Below are 8,804 nucleotides of genomic sequence, written 5' to 3'. Positions count from 1 at the left end.
GAAGACGCCCCGAAAATACCGGTCGGAGAACCGAAGAAACGGCGTAGGGACCAGAAACTGGCCGCGGAGCGCCGCCGCCAGAGAGTGGAGAATCCAGCAAGGGAAAATTGTGGGCCCCACAAGGAGTTGGCCATCACAAGCAGGAGGACATCCCGTCGCGCGACAGTGGCACGACGTTGGAGAAATGACTCCAAGAAGGAAACCACCCAGGGAACCTTCGGACGCCAGCGGAGAGAAGGACCGCCAACCGAACAGAGACGGCAGAGTAATTGGGCCAGAGACCATTCTACAAGAGGAGTCCAGAAAGGATGGACTCCCAGAGGGAAACAACTGGTGCCCCAGGAAGGCACCAAGGAAACGAAGAATCGAGACTTCGGGGACCAGCTACGGCTTGGAAACAAGTGGGAATTTAACAAGACCCACAGGAGGACAAAGGGACTGGAAACCGCAAAGCGAAGTTTCACGCCTGTCCCATTACGGAAAATAAGACATTGGACATTGTGGAGGGGTCGACCCCCTCCAAAACGGAAAAAGGGTAACGACCTTTATGGGAGGAACCGGTAAAGTGCCGGCCTCCCCAGCAAGTATGCATGAAGAATGAAAGTGAGGAATGAATGTGAAACAACGAGATTACAAATTCTGGACCACGGGAGTGCTCGAGGGCGAGCACAACCGAAGAGGGGGGCGGAGGCGGTTAGGCTGAACAGAGCACAAAGATGCCAGCAGACACCAAGGCCAAATGCAGACGTTGCCAGCAAACCACCGCGGGATCAAAACCGAGGGAGAATTTTTAGGCTGTTCGGGGACGAACAACCTTTAGAAGGGAGCAATGTAACGTGTCTGGAATCCAGAAGTCACTTCTATGGAAACGCTAGAACAGACCGTTGCATAAGAAGTAACAATAGCGATACTGTAATTCCAACAGTGAGCTGTTGTATCGAGAACATCGAATCTCCACGGTAACGACAAACAAAGCAACGTCTCCATGGTTATAACAGAAGGTTCATTTGCCTAGCAGCGGCGAGGGTATAAATAGGCCAGCTTCGATGAGAAGCCTGAGTCTCGGAATAGTGTTCGGAGAAGAAAGACCTGATCGAGCCATCTTGGAAGTCAGCCTTGGGATAATCGCCAGAAGAGATAGTCCAGCGTCGCCCAGTTATTGTAAGCAGTGATTGTGACACTGCAGACGGGAATGATTGTAAAGTGTGTAAGACGAGCGAAGGAAATAAATCCGCTATATTGGAACGCCGTGAACTTATTTGTAGCGTGACACACCAAACACGCTACAATATGTTTGTCATCACATTGCACAAATAGAATTTGTGCAGATGATCCATTTTCCCCTCCAGTGAGAAGAACAATGTGTCCCTATAGACGGCTATCTTTATTACAGTTTAGTTTTCCTCCTATAATGAAAAATGTAGGCCCTTGAAAGGAGCAGTTCTTCCCACTCCTCCAGTTGGTCCAGTTTGGTCTTCATATCCCTACTCTGTCCAATGGGTCTGAGTGACTTGCCATCTTGCAGTTTGCCCACAGAACAGCCAATTCGTCACCCTCTGCACTTCAACCTGGATGATGGAGGCACCGTGATTGTCAGCCTACAAAAGTACATGGGACCACAATCCAGAAGACTTTGTCTGAGCACTGTAATTAAATAAATATATGTATATGTAAATGTTTCATATTTGGTTGTAAGAATTACCTAGCTTTGTGCTACAGAGATCTCTGAAAGACATGCACTGGACGTGTATGCCAGCTGTAAGGTGTATGGAGTCCCTAATGTTTGGCAACCGACGGCACCTGCTCTGTGCAACGAGATTGCTGAAACTGGAGGACTATAAGGAGACTGACCAGCACTGGTCAGGCATCTCCTCTCAAGAGGAGGCCCCATTTCAAAAATATACAAGTCTTGGAAAGAAAAATATGATCGAGGGTCCCAACAAGACCCGAAACCAAGAGTTAACCGTTCCTGCAAGGGCCAGCGGCAATGTAACTGAGCTACCAACCAGAACTTTACAGTGTCATTACTAGAAGACCGCAATGTGAGACATAAATTTTATGGTGTCCTACCTGACTGTATTTATGTAAAGCAGGAATAACAATTTCATGTCATTATAAAGAGAAACTTAAAGAAAATCATGGTCTTATATTTTATATTAACTTTTAAATTAATATTTGCTAATAAATACATTTAATTCATGTATACAAATGTAACTGCCTTATCAGTTTCCTACTGTGGATTGAATAGAGAACACACGGACATGTCTTGGAATTTTATGGTAGAATGAAATGGGAATGACGAATTGGAAAGGATTTGGATGGGAGTGGTTGTGGTCGAATTGAGGTTCTATCCTGAAATTTGCTGCAGGGAATCAGGAAGACAAGAGAAACCTCACTCGGAGTAGCTGGTGTCCTGCTTGAGATTCTGACTAAGCACCTCCTGTGTATCGAGTCCACTATGCCAACCCCCTCGATACTGTTCGAACTTTCCTAAATACCAGACATGTCCTATATCATGTGGCCACAAGGCAGTGGTTACGTGCTCACTTTCTTTTGATAGTTAAACAGTTCAGTTTTTAAAACTCCCACTTTTGCTCTTAGTCAGCACATTAAAATTGGAACTGACTACTCGTACATGGAGCTGAGTCATTTTTTAGAAGCTGCCAGTTGCTCAGCTAACAAAAATTTTATGTTGTATGGAACGTGAAGGTTCATTTCCACAAGAGCCCGCCACGAATTATGAGGCCCTTAATAACATTTTGTATCAAAAAGATGTTTTTGTGTAGTGAGTTGTCGTTAGCCCCACGTCCAGTTACCAAACTGAAGGACCACCCCTTATCAGCTTTAGACTATTGTTTATTAAATGTACGAGTATTTGCAAGTATCCTGTCTCCGTCTGTAACCCGAGGAAGTGCCATGCTGTGGTGACAAGGGACCCACTTTTAACATAATACAAATAAATCTTATGAATATTTCAAACCATCAGGTCTTAGTGTTATAGAATAGTCTTGTTGTAGCTTATGTAGTAAGTTCCTTGCGTCTCACCATGGAGGTCCTGGTTCGCTTCCAGGATTGTTTATGTTGGATTTGAATAGAACTGCTTAAAATTTCTGTCAGTATTGATGGTCCCTGTCTGGGATTCAAACCACATACTTGCTGAATGGGAGACACATGCATCAGGTCGTCTGTCGTGCCCAGGCAAATTGGATGAACTGCCCGTAATAGTGCCCTTTACAAGAAACTTTGTTAACTGGTATTCCCGTCACAGTATATCACTATCATACATACAGACACTTGGTCTTTTAGTACCTTTATTGCTTGGCAAAAGGCTGAACAGAAGGGGTGCAGGTTGCCTTTCAGTTTAAATTAAAAGAGGGTGAGCTGCATGCTGTCCCCACTTCCCATTCTACTTTGTGTGTTGGCAGGTGGAGTAATTTTGTAGCTTCAGTGTAATGTCATTACCAGCCCAGCCTCAACACACGTATAGTGAACACTTGTTTAGTGGTTACAACTCTTGTTTTGTGTTTAGGAGGTACCAGATTCAAATCTTAGCCCAGAGACCAGGTGCCTTTTGTTGTTAGTTGTAGTCCCTCGATGTATATGCTATGATAGTACCTCACATTAGGCCATGACTGATTCCATCCATATCCTCTTCAAGTCACTTTTCATCCGACAGCCATTTTACCATGTTACACTGTATAGTTTTTAACTTGTTACAGCATCATTATATAGGCAAAAGGTTTGTACGTATTAAAGGGAAAGAGGCACTTCATGACTTGTACTCTTCTCCAAGTATAATTAATATGATCAAGTCAAGGAGGATGAAGTGGGCAGGGCATGTAGCATGAATGAGAGAGAAAAGGAATGCATATATGATATTTGAGGGAAAGCCAGAAGGAAAGAGACCACTGGGAAGACCAAGACATGGGTGGACAATATTAAAGTGGATCTTAGAGAGATTGCATGGATTGGATTGATCTGGCTCAGTATAGCTATGGGCTAGATGGTCAGGTGTACACTGTAATTTTCATTTTATGCATGCTGTTGTGTTATAATATACAATTTCTTTATTAAAAATGTCACAACACAACAATATTGAGGTCAGTGCCCAGTTTGTCTCTGCTCCATGTTTTGGCTGTTAAAGCCATCATCAGGCAAACACATGGCCAACATATACACACCATTGAACTGCAGTACTAATAAAATTGGATACAATGATATTAATTATATTAAAATACTTGACATAAAAATACAATAAATTAGATTATATAAAACAAGAATAAAATTCTTAGAGTAATGCTTTACATCATCGAGTCATTCGTTGGTTTTTGTGATTTTGTTGTGTTCCCACGGGGAGATTGGAGTATTCTATATTTTGTGTATCTATAATAAATTTATTGGAGGCTCGTGATGTAGATGTAGTAATATTAATGTTAATTATTTAGTTTGTGCCTCATCTTACAAAGTATTGTCCATTCTGTAGGGAATGTAAATGATATAGTTGTGTTGCGACAGTTTTAATAAATAAATTGTGTACACTGTACAGACGGGCAACATGCCATGCCCTCACACGAGTTGGAAAGTGCATTGCAGTTTCACTGTGGGATTTTCAGAAATTTACTATACTGGGTAAACTGTACCGACTTTGTCACTTGAACAATAAATACCGGCATTAGAAACAGTACGTAATATCTCTTTCTTATCAACAGTTTTGGAACTGCACAGTGAAACAGCTCTATCCCGGAAACCGTTCGGAATACGACACGTGTACATATACACATTTTTGCTTAGAATGACCGATACTGTGACCTCCCAGAATATTGACCTTTGCTCCTGGGACATCCTGTTTGTATAGGCACCAAATACATGTAGGATATTTGTCCTATATTTGGGGGACCAGGTTCACATGTTCCCTAACCTCGGCAGTAGATGGAGGTGGGACGCGTTTTTCCTCCGGGGAAAGAAGCCCAGTACCGAAAGCAATTTAATAGATACCAATGTTTCGGCGAGACCAGCTGCCATCATCTTCAGATGGGAGACTGGGTGGGCCCCAGAGCCAGGAGTTTCGAACAGAACTGTAGATCATAATGAGATGTATATTTACGTTCAGTGACAAAAGTTTGGTGCCTGGAAAGTGTAGGGTGTTTCTCGTCTCCATATCTTCCAAAAGGGCTCCTGAAGTCCACCCAAGCTCTTATTAAATGGGTACAGTAGACTTTTAGCTGCGAGTGTATGGGCTGAGACATGAAACCGATATTAAGAATGTATGGAGCTTCACATCTTCTCCACCATACGTCTTCACGTCATGGTTCTTAGGCACCAGGACAGCGTCGGTACTATGATGTCCCTTATTTTTAACCCCTTTATCCATATTTTGAAAAGGAAAATGAAAGGAGGCTTATGAGATCACATTGCTGTCTGTGTATCCCACCATTTTGTTCGTTTTCTATGCGGACCATATATGAAAAGAAAGTAGGCGATTAGTATCTTTCTCTATAGCATTCTTATTTCTCTGGATTGCCTGTCTTTGAGCCCTGGGGACGATGCCAACAGAGAACGGGCCTTGTGGGTTACATGTTATCAGCACGGCTAGTACAGTGGAGCTGAAACTTCACGACGAATCCCGCTTGCTACATCTAATTCCCCACTTTGCATTGCAGTGCATGGAGTTAGCCATGCATGCACCCCCACCTCCCCCCAACGCACCCCAGGGTAGCACTCTTTGTGCTGTGTACCAGGCTCCCGTAGACCACACGGAGCCGTCTCTGCTAAGATTGGATTAACAATTTTAGTGATACGTTCATAAGGAATGTTGAGTTCTTCGTGCGCTTAAAATTTTGGACGAACACTACCACCATTGGCCCCACGAGGGTTCGTTTTTCTAAGGAGATGAAGTATCCAGAAAATATACATATAAATTTACGTTCTAAGACTGTGAAGTGTTTTATCTTCTGGGATATAATGCCTTATAGTTCGGCGAATGTCAGCCGATGTTTCGGAGGAACATATCGCCACCATCTTCAGGATCGAAAAGGAAGCTAAGCTATCTGCTTCATGTTTGTTTCTTGCTTGTATTTCTTCACTTCTTAAATTGTTCCTCTTACTTTCCCCAAAAATAAAAGTGTCTCTAACTTGTCCCACGCCTTCGCCTTTCATCTACTCTTCTACTATCATTTATCCGTCTTTTCCACTTTTCGTTAGGTCATACAAACGGCAAGTGATGGCCGCGCCATAGCTCAAGCGGTTAGTCGCTGGCTTCCCACCGCGGCGGCCCGGGTTCGATCCCGGGTCTAGTCAAGTGGGATTTGTGGTGGACAAAGTGGCGCTGAGGCAGGTTTTCTCCGAGTACTTCGGTTTCCCCTGCCAATTTTCATTCCACCAATTGCTCCACAATCACCCTCGCCTATCATCTGGGGCTGGTACAATAGGCCAGAAGTGGCCGCAGTACAAGGGACTTAGCCCTACCCCACTAGCAATAGAAAAACGGCAAGTGATTTCATTACGTGCTGAAGTTTTATCTCTCCCAACAGTCGGATATATTCACATGAATTCGAACCATTTAATTCTGCTTCACGTGTTTTTCCATTGATTTCATGGGCAGATGTGCCTGTTTTCCACGGAGTTAGATATTGCGTTTTTATGTCGAAATATGTTCCCACAGAGACTCCCTAGCCGAGATGATCAGTTCTGATACCTGGAGAGGGGCGCTGAAGCTATGCTTGTGCTCGTAACCCCTCACGCGCACACGCAAATGGGTTTATATAATTTCTGTGGCAAATAGAAAATCGAAATTAATTTAATGCACATGATCCCCCCAACAGTTGGTTATGTTCAGCATGTCGACGGTTTAATCACAAATATTGCATATCTGATATACAGTTTTCAGCAAAATCAAATTAGCGATTCATCAACATAATATTGTGACATGTTGCTTGAAAATAGGAATAGTCCAATGCTATACAACGGCTCGCTAAAGCGCGTATCCGCGGCAACGGATACGCTTGTAGAAATCAAAACTTTGCTGCACAATTGACACACGTTTCGTAGCAACGGATATACGCCGAATAATAGACGAACTGTTCGAGGTGGTGATCTCAATTAGGTTCGCCCCAAGTTATAAAAAGGGGGACACCCGTTATTACTCGTCACGGAACCCCGGGCACGTGATAATATTCTGGTATGGTGTACAAAAACTCCGTGGTTTTAGTCCGCAAGCGAACTATACCGACCGAGCGACCGTCACTTGTCGACGAAGTTAGTGCCAACTTTAGCGGATAGAGGGTGTCGCGTGGACAGCGCAACGAATCCCCACGGCCGTTAATCTCGGTTTTCTAGACCGGAGCCGCTATTTCCTTGAAATAGTTCCTCAATTATCCTCACGAGGCTGAGAGGTCTCCGTTCCACTGCTCGTATTTAGTGACCCTTTCTCCCATTGCCACGGATGGTCCTGGGCTTGACAATGTTACGCAGAACATACTTCCAGGGGCACGCAGTAACTCGGACCAGAAATCGCGGCAGGTTTGCATAGCGGTAACAGTTTTACTCATACTCTGGAGGTGCCTTATTCGAATCTCGACCGAGACACCTACTAAATGTACTTTCGTTATTTTCTTCAGTCTCCGAAATATTACATTAAATAAGATTATGGGCAACGTCGTTAAGTAGATTACAAACAGAATGTTGAGGATTACTACGTCTCAGGACATGACTCCATGTAGTTATACTGGAAGATTACCGAATAAAATATTCCCCTGAGGTTCTCCTACTAAGTCCTTGCATATCTGATATTCCCCCNAATCTCCCCCAAGAACTTTAATAAAATGCAGAGTACGGTCCCCTCTCCTGGGACATGAAAACTGTAATCACTTTACATTCTTGTACTTTGTACTCCTTAAAACTATTTCCTTTTTTTTTTTAATATAGCTTTTGTGCGAGGGGGTTGATGGGTGTGAGAAGGGGGATGTTAGAGGTTGCAATTACTTTTTATAATACTATCACTCTGTCTGTATCTACACATTAATCCAACCTCCATTCTCTCTTCCTCCTGTCTCCACAATTATCTCTTCGACTCTGTTTTGCAATTCAACGAGAAACACTACACTACACTTAGTTCTAGAAGCTGCCGTATGGGACGCAGCTGTAGCTTCGGTGTGATTAAGAAACTGAGACTCATTACTGCACCCTCTTGCTTCTCGTTGCCAATGTCAGAGTAGATATTTTCTTCTGTTTACTGTGGCACTGTTAGGGTAAGAGCGTAGTTACCAAAGACTGAAACCGTTCGTAATGGATGTCAGAAGATTAACGCATCTAATATCGCCTCTGTTGTCTAGTAGTCGGAGTTCGTGGCTACGGAATCAGAGGTCCCGGGTTCGATTCCCGTCGCTACAAGTTTTTCTGAGAAGTAGTGGGTCTGGAACGGGGTCCACTCAGCCTCGTGAGGATAATTGAAGAGCTATTTCAAGGAAATGACGGCTCCGGTCTAGAAAACTGAGATTAACGGCCGTGGGGATCCGTTGCACTGACCACGTGAACCCTCTATCCGCAAAAGTTGACACTAACTTCGCCGACAAGCGGCGGTCACTCGGTATAGTTTGCTGACGGACTACAGGCTACGGAGTTTTAAGTTTTTAAAAAGCAAAAGACAGATATCGGGAAATATTCCCTTGTAAACAGGAGCGTCCACCTCTTGAACCAACTACCTGCAGATGCTTTAGGGACTCTCTCCTGTAAATCAAGTAATTTTAGGAAAAAGGTTAGGAAAGTAATAAATAAGGCGAAGTGAAAGTACGGGGGGAAATTATAGA

Source organism: Cryptotermes secundus, unplaced genomic scaffold (genome assembly GCF_002891405.2).
Source record: "Cryptotermes secundus unplaced genomic scaffold, Csec_1.0 scaffold673, whole genome shotgun sequence".
Lineage (NCBI taxonomy): Eukaryota > Metazoa > Arthropoda > Insecta > Blattodea > Kalotermitidae > Cryptotermes > Cryptotermes secundus.
The sequence above is the reverse complement of the archived record's forward strand: the minus strand, read 5'-3'. Positions refer to the sequence as shown.